General features: G+C 40.0%; 1 protein-coding gene across 8 annotated transcripts in view; it reads left to right on the top strand.

The window, feature by feature from the left end:
* FAM110B (family with sequence similarity 110 member B) overlaps positions 1 to 17,753 on the top strand; it is a 100,624-nt gene that overhangs the window by 24,755 nt on the left and 58,116 nt on the right. For 3 of the 8 annotated variants that reach the window (XM_044424213.1, XM_044424209.1, XM_044424212.1), the window contains exon 2: positions 3,234 to 3,385. The exons of 2 other annotated variants lie outside the window; for them this stretch is intronic. The gene's annotated coding sequence lies outside the window, so the exon portion shown is untranslated. Of the gene's footprint in view, positions 1 to 79; positions 230 to 332; positions 395 to 3,233; positions 3,386 to 8,331; positions 8,391 to 17,753 lie in introns of those variants that run through there. 3 more of the 8 variants (XR_006414104.1, XM_044424211.1, XR_006414105.1) reach the window with 3 other exon arrangements.

Here is a 17,753-nt window from a genome sequence, read left to right as displayed (position 1 = left end):
ACAAGTCCTGTCACTGAGTTATTCCCCCTTCCCCACTGAACAACCATGGGTGTCATAACAGAGTTTCTTCTTTCTTTAGGAACCTTTGAAAAGGATTGGCTGGGAACAAAAGTAGAAACATAGAAACAGAGCGAGTCAGAAGGGGTCTCCCGGGCCATCTAGTCTGACCTCCGGCACCAGCTGGCTCCGCTCACGACATGACCACCATGTGGACGTCCAACCTATCCTTGAACACCCGCACTGCTGGGGCCTCAACCACCTCCCATAGAAGCCCATTCCACACCCTCGGGGTCCTGACTGTCAGGAAGTGCTTCCTGGCATCCAAATGGAACCTTGGCTCCCTGAGCTTTGCTGCATTGGAGCATGTCCTGCCTTACTCTGCAGGGGAGAAAAGGTCTCTACCCATCTCCATGTGACATCCCCTCACATACTTGTATGTCGCCAACATATCCCCTCTGAGTCTCCTCTTCTCCAGGCTGAAGAGACCCAGTCTCGCCTCATACTGCATCTCCTGCAAGCCAGCCACCAACCTTGTGGCCCTATGCTGCACTGACTCCAACCTGGCTATATCCTTTCTGTAATGAGGGGCCCAAAACTGAACACAATACTCCAGTTGCGGGCGCACCAGAGTCATGTAGAGTGGTAGTAATACCTCTCTTGATCTAGAAGCCACACTTCTGGCTATGCAACCAAGGGTGGCGTTCACCCTCTTGACCACTGCATCACACTGCTGACTCATGTTTAGCCTGCAGTCAACCAGTACCCTGAGGTCCCTTTCACAAATGCTGCTCTCCAGCCACTTGTCACCTAACCTGTACTTATGACACCTATTCCAATGCCCCAAGCGCGAGACCTTGCACTTATCCACATTGAACGCCATCCTGTTGTCTCCTGCCCACTTCCATAGTCTGTCCAGATCCTTTTGGATCTGGAGTACCTGCTCCTCAGTTGTGGCCACTGCTCCAGTTTTAGTGTCATCTGCGAATTTGATCAGCAGACTGTTCACCCCTTCTTCCATGTCATTAATGAAAAGATTAAACAGGATCGGCCCCAGGACAGAGCCCTGGGGGACCCCGCTTGTTACTGGCCACCATCCTGATGATTCCCCGCTAATGGTTACCTTCTGCTTTCGGTCAGTCAGCCATGCCCTAATCCACCAGACAGTGCTTTGGTGTATCCCAAAACTCCTCAGTTTCTCCATCAGGATATCATGGGGCACTTTGTCAAAGGCCTTGCTGAAATCCAGGTATACCACATCCACTGCATCCCCTCCATCTAGCCATCTCGAAACCTTGTCATAGAATTCCACAAGGTTTGTCTGGCAGGACCTGTTTTTGCAGAAGCCGTGTTGTGTGGCTGTCAGCCTCCCTTCCCTATCTAGCATCACTAGATCTCTCTCTATTATGAGCCTTTCCATTGTTTTTCCTACAATGGATGTAAGGCTAACCGGTCTATAATTCCCCATGTCCTTTCTACTACCCTTTTTGAAAATTGGGACCACTGATGCCACCCTCCAGTCCTCTGGAACTTCACCCGTTCTCCACGAGGCCTCAAAAATGGAGGCCAGCGGGCGTGAGAGAACCCCTGCCAACTCTCTAAGTATTCTTGGGTGTAACCTGTCAGGGCCTGGCGCCTTTGTAATGTCCAGTGCCCTGAGGAGCCCCTCGACCAAGGGGGGTGACTCTAAGTCCCCAGCCTCATCTAATCTCCTATGCAGATATCCCCCGTCCTGCTTTGGGGAGAACACAGAGGCAAAATAGTCATTTAGCATCTGTGCCTGTTCCCTCATATCAGTCACTGGATCTCCTTCCTCCTTATTTAGTAGTCCCACAACTTGTCTCCCCTTCCTTTTCCTATTTATATGCTGAAAGAAGCCCTTTTTGTTGCTCTGGATATTCTTGGCAAGTCTCAGCTCGTAATCCGCCTTAGCCTTGCGAAGAATCCTTCTGCAACGGGCCTCCTCCTCCTGGTATACCCTTTTGTCTATTTCCCCCAGTACCCATTTCCTACGGAGGTTCCTTTTTCATCTAATCCCTCTAACCACCTCCTTTCGCATCCATGGTGGCACTCTCCTCCGCCTCCCCACCTTACTGACTAGAGGTATCGTCAAGGCGTGCGCCTCCAAAACCTCCCTTTTGAGTGCTATCTACCCCTCCTCAACTCGCTTACCTTCCAGTAACCTATCCCAGGAGACTTTCCCCAGTCTGGCCTTCAGTTGGCCAAAGTATGTCACATGAATTATGTGTGAACAGTACAAAAGTAAAATGCACAGCCATTTGAAGTATGTCAAGAAAATTCTAACATTTTCTTTGTATGAATGCAAAAATTAAGATGCCCATGTTATCTGCCAGGAAATTTCTTTCTGTGACATATTCTACTAGCCGAAAAGAATCTGAGCAAACTAAACCACATTTACAAAGATTCTTTTACAGTCTTCAGAATGAGAAACATTATTAGGAAGATGTGCTCTTTGTGGCTGCAACTATTATCAGACCGTGCATTAAAGCTACCATTGTAGCTTGAAGCAGGTATGGGCCTTACCTCAGAGGTCTTCACACAGCAGCTGGCGTTCGCATTTTGGGATTAAATCACATATCCACCAGCAGCTCCATTTCTTGTCACAAGCCTGTCGTAAGCTTTCAGTGGCTTATACAGCACTTGCTGTTTTGCCTATGAAAAGAGATTTTTGTACCGCATTTGGAATGCTTGGACCAAATGATTTGATTGCATTTTAAAAAACCAAACATGATCTGCTCATTTATTGTCGTGTTTCTCAGTGCCTTTATATCAGCTGAATATAGGAGCTTTTGGAAGTAATAATCTTTCTTCTCCTTTTGAGGGACTGTTGTCCACCTATCTAATCAGTACTGTTGAAAGGTAACGAGCTGAACTGGTATATAAAAATGCTTACATGCATGATATAGATTTTTATTTGGCTGGGCTTAATTAAAAAGCATCAAAGCGATTTTTCAGAAATGACTAAACTAAATGAGAAGCTTCCTTTTCTTTAATGGCCAATTCATGTTTAATGAAAAACAGCCCAAATAAGAATACCTTCATACTTCAAGTTCTACCCATGTATTCACAAGATGTCTAAGATATCTATTGTTACTGAAGCAAATAGTTTTGATGAGAGCTGTGATAAATGTTATACCATTTACAGAAATAATAGGTTCGAAGATTGTGGTCCTGTTTATCCGACTGTCTTCATCTTCTGCTACTACTTGCTCTAGGCACAACAGGAAAAATCCCAATAATGCCTGCTAAGGAGTGCTGCCTGAGTGTCTTCATAGGAAACATCTTTCAAATTCAGAGCATCACCTTGTGTTGAGAAACTGCTTGCTGTATAGACTGGCACAAAAGAGACTGGAAAGCACGGCAGCTGGTGAGATACTTTCTATGCTATTCAGTATTTTTAAACAAAATATCATATATGGTTGTGCAGAGAAGTTTTGCTGGCTTTTGATTTTGCTTTTTGTTTTGTTGTTGTTGTTTGCTTAGTTATTGCCGAAGCAGTAATCTGTCTTGATTGTACTACTGCAGTCTTGAAGTTAGGGATGGCATAAAAGCATTCTTGCATATGGGAAATTACTGTGTTAAGATAAAGGTCACAGTAGAACCAGTCTTCCTGAATTATTTTCCTGTGTGCATGGGATTTTTTTAAATTTAAATTTTTGCTTTTGATCATATAATCTCTGTCTTACAGGTTTGAGCCATAGGTTTACTGCATCAGAGAGATAAGCCAGGCTGCCAGGGTGTAAATGGTAGTGCAGCAAAACTAAAAGTGCAACTGAAAGTGAGGTTTACATTTGGAGCTGGCAACATCTTCTGTGGTTATATTCTCTAGGACCAGGATGAGGAATCTTCACCATTACCCAGTTCTCCAGATGCTGCAGGCCCACACGGCCTCTGTGTACTCTTCTGGGAAGCTCATTTCTGCTTTGCATGCATGGAAGTAGTGGAAGGCAGGAAGGGAAAGGAGACTGGGTAACCTTAGGTCTAGGACTACCAGCATAACCTGTTGCCACTGACTGACTTTTTTCCATGGTCAGGAGCGCTTCGTAGGAGACAAAGGTTCCTCACCTCTACTTTAGAGAGATTGTGGTGCTTGTCTAATCTGTCAGCAGGAATTCATGGCTTGGGAATGATATTGCTTAATTTATATGATTGGTTAAGACATTCTGATTGTTCAACACGTATCATCTCACAACTCTCACAGCTGTCTCACACATCAGAATCATTACATCAGCATCATTATCTCTGTGTAGCAGGTGAAGTTCTGAGGCTATGAGAGAGCAGCTCACCTAAAGCCAAGTAATACCTTCATAGCTTAGTTTACATAGCCCAACTGGGGGCTTTCTCATCCATATTTCTGCCTATTTGCAATTAAATCACATCGGTTCTCTTCTAGCTGCAAACAGAGCTTCAAGATGTGTGGAGTGTGTGCTGTTATTAAACTGTATACAACCAATTGGAGGGTGGGGTGTACTGCACTTTATATAAAACTAGGAAACTGATCTGCTTCCACAGAGGTTGGAATAGCGCTTAGTGTGATAAAGCATATCCTTTAAGAAGATGTACACAGGTGACTGATTTAGATAGATTGTGCCAACTTCTGAATGAAGGCATGTTCTCCAGCATTTTTAGCTCATGGTCTCTGCCATGTCCATTCCATTTCCTTGAAAGGGGACCTCACTGCAACAGTGTGAAGCCAGTGCATAAACTGGTAAAGGCCCTTCAGCCTTCCGGTAATATTCGACCTCTCACCTACACAGGGTTTTTTTTAAGTCTTCAGTTGGTAGCAATGCACATTTTCTTTTTTAAAAAAGAAACCACAGTGTGTGGGGTGAGGGAGGAGTAAGGGAGATTTCTTCCTTCCTTCCTGATCCAACCTGGGGCACTGCAGTTTGACCCTTAGCAAGGCATCTGCTGTGGTAGAATGTAGCAGTCTTCTGCATATTGGCCCTGGGTGAGTCATCTACCAACATATTGAGAGGGAGGCAGTTTTATCAAAGCCAGCATTGTAACCATTTGGCTTGCAGCCTGGCACATTTATTTGACTGGCATGGGGAGCAATTGGAGTGACCTGCAGTAACACAGTTCATCAAAGTTGAATGTGGGCTATTTTAAAAAGATGTTGCCAACTTAGCACTTAGAAAATGAATAATTGAATGCATAAATTAACTCTTCCGAGTGGAGCCATTTCAAAGAAATATCAGTTTAAAAATAACTTCTGAATAATGAAAATATCTTTGTGCTTATTCTTAAAGCTACAAGATGTTTATCTTTCAGGGTGAAAGGTATTCAGAACTAAGTTTCTGTTAACAAGAAATGTAATTGATACTCTTGTAAGAGAACTGTAAGAAATCTCTCTTGATCAAGAGAGTGGGGGGCAGCATTCATCATAATAGTTCTGCATTCTTATCTTTTACTCTGCCAGATGTCTTTCTAGATTTGTGTTGAGACTTTGCTGTTAGGAATGAACATTCTAGTAAAGGGCAGAAAAATGTGGTGACCTGTTTAATAACATCAGTGGACTGTCTAATAACTATATCCCCAGCAGGGTGTAATAGAAAATATGTTTGCTATGCATGTTGTTTTGAAACTAGATTACAGAAATAGAACATCATAAATTGACTGAAATCATGTTTTTCACATGGAAAATTAAAAACTACTTTCAGTGCACTCAATTTGCATGCTCAGGTCAGTGGGAATAAACTCCCTAGAAGCATGCTTAAGATTGTCATGTTAAGCCACGACTGAACTAGAGTGCTTCAGGGTACTTCAGGATACCATGATAGGTTCATAGGAGGAGGGACCTGACTAAGAACATTCTGCATTTCAGCAAATGAATGTGCTGCTTCTCTTTTCCTTTGAATATGGGTGGTACAAGGGCCTAATAAGAAATATTCAGAATAGAGCAATTGCCAGATGTTTAAGAAAAACAGAAGGTTCTCTTTAAAGATGCCGAAGTAACGCTTGTCCTAGTTTCTTTCAAGTTTAACTGTTGCTGTAGATTGTATGAATAATTGATCAATTGTAGCTTCCTTGTTACTTGAAGTGATATTCTGCTGGCTGGTTGCTCAGAGCTCTGCTTCCCTCTTTGTTGTAGCTCAACCCTGTTCACATGTTTGTGATTCCCCAGGGGGGTCCTGGCCTTTGCTCCAATTTCCTTCATGGCTTAAATGAAAACATCAAAAATCAACGTCACTATTTAACTAGTGAAAATATTAATTAAAAAATCCAGTCCTGGGAATGCAGTAGCATGAAGAGATGTTTTCTTGTAAGCCTGGATTTGCTCCCTTAACAAATATTAAAGATGAAGGGTTTGCCATATAATGTTCTGTAACAGGAGACTCCAAAAGAAATGAAAACAAGGTTGCACATATCTGTTTTACTGTTACCAGTGGAAGACATTTAATTTGCCTTTTAGAGCCAACCTCAAAAATGAGGCAATTCAGCTAAAGTAGATTTATGGTGCCTTTTCCTCTAGAAATCAATACAGCTTGGATGGGCTGTCATGGGAACCGGCTGACTGAGATTCAGCTGTGTTCAAATATAAACTTCTGTACCACAAACCCAAAGTAATGACTCTTGGTTGTTGTTTTTTTAGTCAGCACTTTAGCCTGGAGACATTATAGGGTGAATTTTAATTGACTGCTTTGTTTCTATTAGGGACTTACTGAAACTTTAGCAAATTCAGCAAAAAAAGAGTGATGCTCTAAAAAACACGTGGCTCTTCATACTAGCCCTGATGTATTGTGGTTTTGTAAGGACTCAGAAGTGTGTTGTGGAAGAAGGTAGCTATTTAGAGGAGCTCGTGGAAATGGAGTTACCTTTTATAGCTTTAGAGAGTTCTGATCATTATGGGTACTGTGAATATTTGAGCAGCTGCTGAAATAAAACAGTTTCGTTTCATAGATTACAGTAAGCAGCCTTTCCCCATACGGAATACCACAGTGGTATGTATATTGGTGTCATCAGCAAGTCCTCTTGTAAACTTACCACCAGATTGCTGACAGCAATTAGATTTTAATTTCCTTTGTCATAACACTTTAAGCCAGCAAGCTTTGGCTACGGGGCGGTATAGTAATGAAATAATTCTCCTCCTCCTTTGCATTTCTGATACAATACAGACAGACTGACATGGTGCATAGTTATTTCGGCAAAGGCCCTCTCAAGGTACAAATTCTTAGATGATCCCTAACCACTCATAGAATGAACCATATAAAAAGCAGTGACTGGAAGAACAGAGGGCTGGAACAGAATTTATATAGGCTAGGAATAGATATTTACACATCTGTGGACTTGTATAATAATCTGAAACTACAAAAAAACCTAAAGAAACTTTCCATGCAAAAAAAACTCTTCTCACAGGAGAGATTTGAAGTGCCAGTTGCCTCATTTGTAGAATTTTATGTGGTGCCCAGGTGACATTGTTCTTCATTTATAGCATTACTGTGTTTTCTAACAACTCATCAGTATTTCACCTACATGTCATTTACTTGTCATAAGACACACTTTTAACTGGCTTTTGATTTAAAATGTTTTTTAAAATTTAAATTTAAAAATCTATTTATAATGTGACTATTTAAGATAAAAACAACCCAAATTTAAAATGAAATCTGAATTTGATGTCATCACACCTGCATTTAGAGCCTAACATCTATTTTGACACTTCGTCACTTCTGGCAGAGATAAACCATAGAGAGTTTATATTTTTTTGACTAGATAAATACCTCACAGTTTTCTGGGCTTGCAAGCAAGCTGAATAATTTTATACAATATTGGAAAATTTGAACCATTTTTCTTATGCAAAAAGAGTAAACTGATATCTTTACTCTTGATCTAGATTAGGTGTTTTTTCCCTATAGTTAGGAGTAAATGCAGTTATGACTTGGATGTTCAACAAAAGAAACAAACGAAAAACCTCATCGCCAAATTTAGCCACAGGCTATGAAAGGATTCAGTCAAGAAATCAATGCAGTTTTTCCATATGGCTGCCTTCAAGATTATGTAAATTAAATGTACTTAACCATAAAGTCTGTCTACATTGCTAGAGAACCATTGGCAGTTGTAAACTACCTCCAGCTCCATTTTGGGGAATCAATTGATTTTACATATTTGAAAACAATTGCAGCTATAGTTCTTGGGTTTTCTCATAGTTACTTGAAAATATGTACTAAAATATTCACAGCAATCCTGGGCAGACATTGCAGTTGCAACCCTAAAATCCCTTTCATGCTCTGTCACTGGAAGCTCAGAGCCTTTTAGCATGTAAATAAAGGTAGGAGCTTGCTCCAATGTTAATCACTTTTCATTTGCTTAAAGTGCCCGACCGCCCTTTGAGATCTGCGGGAGAGTCCCTTCTCCGGGAACCCTCCATGAAAGAAATTAGGAGAGTAAGTACTCGGAGGAGGGCTTTCTCTGCGGTGGCACCCAACCTATGGAATTCACTCCCCAAAGAGGTCCGCCTGGCACTGTCGTTACTGGTTTTTCGGCGCCAGGTAAAGACCTTTTTATTTAAACATCATTTTAATTGTTAAAATATATGATCTGGCCGGGGCAACTTCTTCTTTCTTCTCTTTTCTCCTCCTATATTATTTATTTACTTATTTTATACTGTTATTTTTAATTTTATATTATTATGTTTGAGACTCAGTGTATTTTTTGTTATTTTTGTATTTAATGGTAATTTATTATGTTCTATTGTATTTCAATGTATTTTATTGTGTTGTAAGCCGCCCCGAGGCTTCGGCAAGGGGCGGCATAGAAATGTAATAATAATAATAATAATAATTTGCTATTTTAATACCTGTTCCATGTAGAGAGATGTTTTTAGAACACTGTACTATTACACTTTGTTTAACACCATGAATAATGTTCACATGTAAACTTGGGCACGTCATCCTTTACTGCTATTTCTGGATAACTTACTAATAAGTTACAAAGCACCAATCGCAATTCAGATTCCTGAGGATTCCTACTATTAATATCTTCATTTTAAGAAGTAACTATTTATTCTCACTGCTTCGTATTCTTTCATCAGTGAGCGATCCATGAAAGGACCCCTGATCTAATCTCATGTTTGCTAAGTTTGCTCAGCAGTGATTCTTAAGGACTTTGTCAACACGCTTTTGAAAGTCCAATTAAAGAGTGTCCAATCCACATGCTTGTTGAAATTCTCAAAAACTCATGAAAGGACTAGTGTGGCAGAAGTCATGCTGATTTCCTTACAGTAACACTCACCCCTCTATAGGATTGTTAATTTTCTCTAACACATTTCACAAATTCCACTGAAATACTTTAAAACATTGCCATTATTTTGGCCACTTTTCACAGAGGCTGATTCTAAGGATATCTAACAGTATGATGTAAGAAGATAAGCAATGTTGGGTTCAGATTCTTTAGGAATTCATTTGGATGCCATCCAGTTCATCAATAAGGTTTAGAACTTCAGCTGTCCTGAACATGATTTGCCTCAGTTCTTCATACTTCCTTCCAGCAAATATTCAATTCTGGAATGGGTATCTGCCTGAACAGATTATGTAATGAAGACATACTTAAGATAGTTCATTCAGCTTTTCTGCATTTTCTTGATTCACTTTAGTATTGTTAATCTCCCTGTCATCTAATGTCCAAACAGATCCCTTGCTGGTTTATTGTTTTGGATGTATTAATTTTTTAAAAAATGTTGGTCTTTACATTACTAGCAAGATACTCCTTTAAAACCTTTTTGTATCCTTTATAATCCTGCATTTTGGGGGTTACAAATTTCTCTTCCTTTTTATTCTCACTTGGGCCAACTGACTTTTTATAAAAGATGCTCATGTTTTTCTAGCAGTTTTCATTACACAGTTTCTTAACTTTGCTGATGACCTCTTGAACTTGTTGGTACCATTCCTGACCTACAGTATCCCACAATTCACCATTAGAAAAGTAGCAATCTTTTCTGGTATTGATCTTTGAGAGTGAATGAAGGACATTTTGATCTGTTGTAATTGGCACAGAATTATTGTTCTTCGTGGTCCAGGATCTTGTATGATGCCAGTTAAAGAATTGCTGAGAATGTCTTCCTTGGTTATATATCATTTAAAAAGAAGAAACTAACTGAACATTTAAGGGTTTCATTTTTAAAAAGCTGAGGTAACGACCAGGGCAATCGACATGATTGCTCCTAAGCGTCCTCTTCCATCCAGCACAGCCCGCTCTGCACCATGGTATATGCCTGAATTGCGGGCAGTGAAGCAGACTGGGAGATGATTAGAGCGCAGGTGGAGAAAATCACGGGACGAATCTGACTAAACACACTTGTCCGTGCTCATTATCGAGCCTATGCTGTGATGGTGAGGGCAATGAAGAGACAATTCTTCTCCACTTCCATTGCCTCCTCACAGTACCATCCAGTGGAGCTTTCTCGAGTGGTGCATGGCCTTACACACGCTGGCCAAAATAAAGATGTGGTGACACTCTCAGCAGCCTGCTGTGACAACTTTGCCCAACGCTTCAAGAAGTAAACTGCTCAGATTTGCCACGAGCTGGACTCCACAGTTGATCTGATTCCAGAATGGGAGGCATCTAGAGCACCATCTGGTCCATCATTGTTGGATGAGTTTCAGTTATTGTGGCCTGAGGAAGTGGACAAGATGCTTGGGCTGGTATGCCCAACCACCTCTTTACTTGACCCTTGCCCTTCCTGGCTACTTATGAAAGCCAGACACAGGATTGGTCCCTGGGTCCAGGAAGTTATTAATGCCTCACTGAAGGAGGCCTGGGTCCCTGCCCCTTTAAAGGAGGCAGTGATCAGACCTGTTCTGAAGAAGGTGTCCCTGGATACAGAGGTGACTGCCAATTATAGACTGGTGGCCAACATCCCGTTTTGGAGCAACGTGTTGGAGTGGGTGGTGGCGGGACAACTCCAAGCACTCTTGGATGAAACAGATTATCTGGACCCATTTCAATCCGGCTTCAGACCTGGTTACAGTACTGAATCTGCCTTGGTCGCCCTGTATGATGATCTGTGCAGGGAGAGGGACAGGGAGAGTGGGTCCCTGTTGGTTCTCCTGGACCTCTCAGCAGTTTTCAATACCATTGACCATGGTATCCTTCTGGATAGGCTGGCCGGGTTGGGAGTTGGAGGCTCTGTATGGCAGTGGTTCTGCTCCTATCTGACCGGTCAATTCCAGAAGGTGGTGCTGGGGGCTATAGCACCATGGCAGCTTTGCCATGGAGTACCACAGGGTTCTATTTTGTCCCCATGCTCTTTAACATCGACATGAAACTGCTGTGAGAGGTCATGAGGTTTGGACTGTGGACTCATCAGTACTCTGATGACACCCAGCTCTACCTCTCCTTTTCAACTAATCCGGGTGAGGCAGTGACTGTCCTGAACCGGTGCCTCGCCAAGGTAACAGACTGGATGAGGGCCAACAAACTGAGACTCAATCCAGATAAGACGGGTGTCTTTTTAGCAGGCGGTTCGGGTTTTCAGGTAAGTGATTTTGGTCCTGTCCTGGATGCAGTTGCACTCCCTCTAAAGGACAGGGTCCATGGCCTAGGAGTGCTCCTCAGCCCAGAGCTGTCCCTGGAGGCCCGGGTAATGGTGGTGGCAAGGAGTGCCTTCCTTCAGCTTTGGCTGATCCAACAGCTGCATCCTTACTTTGTCGAGCACTGCCTAGTGATGGTGACACATGCATTGGTAACTTCCCAGTTGGATTATTGCAATGTGCTCTATGTGGGGCTGCCCCTGAAAATGGTCCAGATACTTCAATTGGTACAAAATAGAGCTGCCAGTTTGCTGATAGGGGCTGGCCGTTATTCTCATATAACGCCGGTCCTTTATCAGCTACACTGGCTCCCAGTTGAAGTCCAGGCCTAATTCAAAGTGCTGATACAAACCTACAAAGCCCTAAATGGCTTGGGACCAGGATATCTGAAGGAATATCTCCTTCCCTACATGCTCTCACACCCCTTAAGATCAGCAGGGGAGGCCTTGCTTCGGAAACCCTCTTTGAAGGAGGTACGGAGGGTATCTATCTGGAGGAGGGCCTTCTCTGTGGTGGTGCCCAGACTATGGAATGCGCTCCCCAGAGAGGTCTGCCTAGTGCCAACTCTCTAGTCTTTCTGGTGCTAGGAAAGACCTTTTTATTTAGCCATCATTTTAATAATTAAAATTAATAATTTTAATAATAATTGATTATTATTGTTGTTGTTGTTGTTGTTATTATTATTATTATTATTATTATTATTATTATAACATTTCTATGCCGCCCCTTGCCAAAGCCTCGGGGCGGCTTACAACACAATAAAATACATTGAAATACAATAGAACATAATAAATTACCAATAAATACAAAAAATACATTGAGATACAAACATAATAATATAAAATTACACAGTCACATTTTCTTTCTCTTCTTTCCTTTTCTTTCTTTCCTCCCTTTCTTTTAGTTTTGAACTGTTGTTACTATCAAATGTTTTAATTGTATTTTATATTACTATTTTAACCTTTTGTAAGCTGTCCTGAGGTTTGTTGTAAAGGATGGGATAAAAAGGTTTTAACTAAATAAAAGAGTAAAGATGGAAGCTCTTCAGGATACTTGTGTACGTTATTCAAAAGAAAGTTAATAAAACCTAAGCACATATGCCACAATTTGGAAAGATGTAAACAAGTTCCAAGAGAATTCTCATGTGATTAACAAGCACAGTCAAGCCCATAAAAGTAAACAAAACTTCATTTATGAAGTACAAATTTGCTCAAATGAAAAAGAGTAGAAAGTTCTGGCAAAGCCATGTAACTTGAGAAAGATATACTGTAGATGATGTAATAGCCAATGAAAAAGCTGGCCCATTATGTTGGCTCTTTGAATTCTTTGTTTTTTCAAGGTAAGATTGATTATATAAGGGCCTCCTGATGTTATTTGCCCTCTACTTTGTTAGGTTGTCACTCACTGTTCATTGTGGTAGTATGAGGTCTCTTTTATGATTTGATTGAACTTCTGCGTCAATTTGGAGCTCCATTTTTGCTGTGGTAGCCAACCTGATATCACAGATATCACTTGGCTTATCTGATTTCAGAAAAATGAAGTGGATAAGCTCTTAAAACCTTTTTCCAGAAAAAAATTCCAGTGCAATTTTTTCCCCAGAGTACTATCATTCATATTTCTCTAAGGATGAAAAGGATGGGCCAAACGTCACATCTCAAGCATCTTCAGGATATACACACTACAACCCCTCTCAATTTACTACTGTCTCCAAGGTGTAAAAAGTAGATCTATCACAGTTCACACTTCCGCCTTGTTGGGTTTTTGAAAAATATTAATGGTCTATGTGTATGTGTATGTTGTAAACATGCAATCACCAAAATGCTTTTCAAAAAAACTTATTGACCCTTATATTTCCTGGGTCAATTTACTCCCCTGATTCTGGTAAAATAAAATGGGGTTTCTTCCTTACAGAATAGTTATTACATGGAATTTGTGCACTGGCCTTGGTGGGAAGACTTTTGAGACCTCTTCTAGATCTTTTAAAAAATAATTTGTTAATTTTTAAATCTTAACTACAACCTCCCCCGCAAAAAAACAAAGACAAAAAACACCTTTACATCCAGGTTAGAAACAAATAAAATTAAACAGACAATTAAAATAACTTTTACAATACACTGCCCCCCACCACCAGGACCATGTTACATTCAAACATTTCAGGACATTCACCCTTCCAATGATTCTTTCGAAGGCTAGAATCCTACTCAGTAAATACATCCCAAGTATCATTAAACTTAGTTTTCTTCACATGCCCTTTTCTCACTTTAATTTCACATGTTAATTGGTAATTAATAGCTATATTCCAGGGGTCTCTTCCAGATCCTTAGTTCAAAGAAACTTGTTATTTGCTGAACACCATCCTTGCAATTACCCGTCAAATTTCACTTTCTAGTTTCAGCTGTTTAAAGCACAAACCAAGCTGATTAGATAAGGGATAAAATCATACAGTGTGCAGAATGCTGGGCATTGTAGGTTTTTTAACTAAATATGGATAGGGTTTCACTCATTGAAAGTGAACAGTTGCATTTAATTATTTGATTACTTATCCCTGATCCTAACAGAACTTCGTAATTTGTAACCTGTAGTTTGACTGACTTCTCACAATTCCAGGGATTCCCGCCACCACATTCCAGAGTAATTTATCATACTGCTTGCTTTGATCCAGACGAAACAAGACTGAATTCTACAGGTTATGCTGAGCAGGTCAGATTCCAGTTGCTTCTTTCTAATTGGCAAATTAACCATCAAGTACTAGAATTCCTCTCACTCAGATATTAGAATGAAGCAAGAGGTGATGACGTCAGTGAAGTAAAGCAGCCTGGCCTTGGCTTTGAGGTAGCTGATGCTTCTGCACAATGCATGGGTTGCAAGTGTTCAACACTTGATGAAAGTTTGTTCTGTTTTTCAGAAGAAGCTAATACATTAAGCTTTATATATAACTCAGCTTCTCAGGGTTAATTGTTATATATTACAGTTGTAGTGGAGGGGGCGTGTTTCCAGACAATTGTGTTCTAAAGGGAATGCCAGCCTGTAATTAATTTTCAAAACCCATATTGAATCAATATACTTGAAAGTTTTAAGCAGATGGATATGTTTCTGTATACTAGTAGAATAGCACATTTTGAAATATAAGAAGGAAAAATAATTGCTGTAGACTGTATACAACTGAAGACATGTTACATCACTTTAAGGCTTAAAATAATTCCATTTACACAGTTTTTGCCATTTGTATTCTAACAGAGATCTCCTGTTTTACTTTTCTATACGCATGTTTGCAAATGTGCCTTTACTCTAATTTTATTAAGAAATATTACTAATAAAGAGATATATCAGATTTACTTAAAGCTGCTCATTGTATCTGGTCAGAACTTCCTTTTAAAACTTAAACCGATTAACACTAGAATCAGTGCTTCTAGCTAGCTAGATCTAAGAGTAATATAGCTTCAGTGAGGGTGCAGAAGGAACCATCAGTTCAAAAATTATCTTACAGGAAGGGTAATAAATGTAGCCATATAAACTTCTGAAGGCACTAACACCTCCAAGTTAACCTTGAGATCAAAATGAAGCATTTATCGAAAATTTATCATTGTTCCTTAATATCAAGTACTAAAAGATTGTAGTACTGTGCACATTATAACATTAACATTATTTGTTTTTTTCGCTAGGATCACATCTTATTCTTATGCGTCACTCCTTTTTAAAGACACATGAGTTTCTTTCTGAAGCTTGTGTCTGATGGATGACACATCTATTTTCTTGTTGCATTCACATCTTCCCAACTGTATAGCCACATTATGATAGAAAATTGAGGTGTTGTGGCCCCTTGTTTTGCAAAGGTGGGGGGAAAGTGATTGAATCCAGTGCATTGTGAGTTCAGGGCACATAACAATGGATTCCATATCTTAAACCTCGCATTGCAACTCCATATACATGCTTAGCCCCCAGAATTCTCTCCTGTGGTTTTAAGAACCTTTGGGAGAGGTCTGGGTTTAGAGCAGGCAATTGTAATGGGATAGAACTTTGGAAGGAGGCAGGTTGTGTTATGTGTAGCTTGTGTAGATGTGATTTTGAGTTAAGGTGCTCACATTTAATTTGTTTATACCTAAAATTCAGGATATCTTAAACCTTATTATACCTTAAACTTCATTAATAAAGGTATAAACAAATTGAATTCCTTATACTCATTGGTGACTGGTGGCTGAGATGACAGAGTGGTTACACTCTGAGCCCAACCTTTTAGTCTGTTCTTTGAAGGGACTGTCCATGGTACTGAAGCCCCTATCTTAAAAAATGGGTTTAGTACCATGGATAGCTCCTTAAAAGTTTCAACAACAGCCTGGAGAGGGCACACTGGAGCCATCAGCCTCCATTGCTTAAAACCTTTACTAGGAAATTGAAGTTACCCTGTTACCTTCATTACATTCTGCAGAATGACTGGATAGATGCTGTTCCAGATGAAATGCTATGACCTAAAAGATTATGTTCTTGGTCATGACCCCACCTGCATTTATGGAATTTCTGCTCAACAGAGATTTGCCAGCTGCCCATATTTCTATGTTTTCAGCACATTTGAGGAGGATACATTTGTATTTTCCAGGTTTCTAAATACGCTGTTTTGACAAACTGTAATTTACTATGTAATTTTACTGTAATTTCAACTTTTGTATTTTTATAGTGTTCCTGTAAATTTCCAGGCAATGTAAAATATTTTACATTCCAGGCAATGTAAAATATTTTAATTAATTAAATACATAAACAATATGTGGCAATATTAAAAATTTGACCTGGTATATAAGCATTTACACAGTCATATTTCCATATTAATTTCCAGGATCTTCAGGTCACTTGTGAAATAAAAAGCTTGTTTTTTCTTTAAGTCAGCACACTTTGTATATAAAAACACACAATGTCATCTTGGATTATTTTTTTAATGCTCTATGTGCTGTGACCATTAATTTTATTTTTTTTCTTTTTGCTTTTTATGATGCTTTTTATGAAGTCTGTTATCCTTCATTTGTTTATAAATATCTTGCTTTAAAATTAAAGCATTGCTTTTGGGGTTCCTTTCCTAATTATGATATTGCATAGTGCTTACAATCGCTACCCTAGAATTTTCAGCTGAGGCCAGAATAAATTTTTAGTTTGGTAGGAAAAGTGCTACAATTCTCTGAAACTTTTCAGTAAAAATCTAATTAGTTGATCTGAATGATATTAGGAGGGTGAGTACCCAGAGGAGGGCCTTCTCTGCTGTGGTGCCCCACCTATGGAATGCGCTCCCCTGAGAGGTCTGCCTGGCGCCGTCGTTATTTGTTTTTCGGCGCCAGGCTAAGACCATTTTATTTAAAGCTTAATTGTTAATTTATTATGTATTTTTAGGATTTTAAATTTTATGCCGAGATGTTACCAAGCTTTTAATTAATTGTACTAATTGTTATTTATATATTTCAATTATGTTGTGAGCCGCCCCGAGGCTTTGTTGCGATGGGGGTGGCATAGAAATGTTTTAAATAAATAAATATTGGTATTGCTTCTTGAGGCACTTGAGGACTGTGTCGTAATTACAGTTGCAGGAAATAGTTGTGTACACTGGTCTTTTGTACAGCGAATGCATAAAGCAGTGTTCCCCAACCTGGCTCTTTCCAGGTGTTTGGGACTTCAGCTGCCATCACCCCCACTCAGCATGTTAAGTTGTCAGAAATACTTGTGGTTGTGGTCTAAAACATTTGGCTAACAACATATTGGGGTAGGCAGACATGAGGTAAGCTTGAATGTGACCTAGCAAGACTATGCCAATGCCTGTAAAGTAATTACTTCCTTTAACGGCTCCCACTGTGTTCAGTAAAATTAAGTAAATGGAGCATCATCAGTTAAAACTTGCTTGGCTGATACTACAGTGACCTGATTCATACAACGTGATAATTCAGTCATGTGTAACTCGCCCAAATGGGTTGTCATGTTGTGTGAACCCAGAGTGCTTCCCATAGGGTGGTTTATTTGGGGCAAGAGGCTGTTCTGACAACCCATATTGTTGCTTAACCCATGACGAGTTATCATCTGATTAATTGATTGACTGATATGCTACCTTTTTGTTCCATTGAAGGAATTTAAGGCAGTTTACATAAGTCTCCTTCTCTTCTCAATTTTTCCTCACAGGGTTGTTGCTGTTGCTGAGAGTCTGTAACTGACCCAAAGTCACCCAGTTAGCTCAAT

This window comes from Varanus komodoensis, unplaced genomic scaffold, assembly GCF_004798865.1.
Source record: "Varanus komodoensis strain SLA01 unplaced genomic scaffold, ASM479886v1 scaffold14_1, whole genome shotgun sequence".
NCBI lineage: Eukaryota > Metazoa > Chordata > Lepidosauria > Squamata > Varanidae > Varanus > Varanus komodoensis.
Note: the sequence above shows the minus strand (reverse complement) of the source record. Positions and strands in the feature narration are given on the sequence as shown.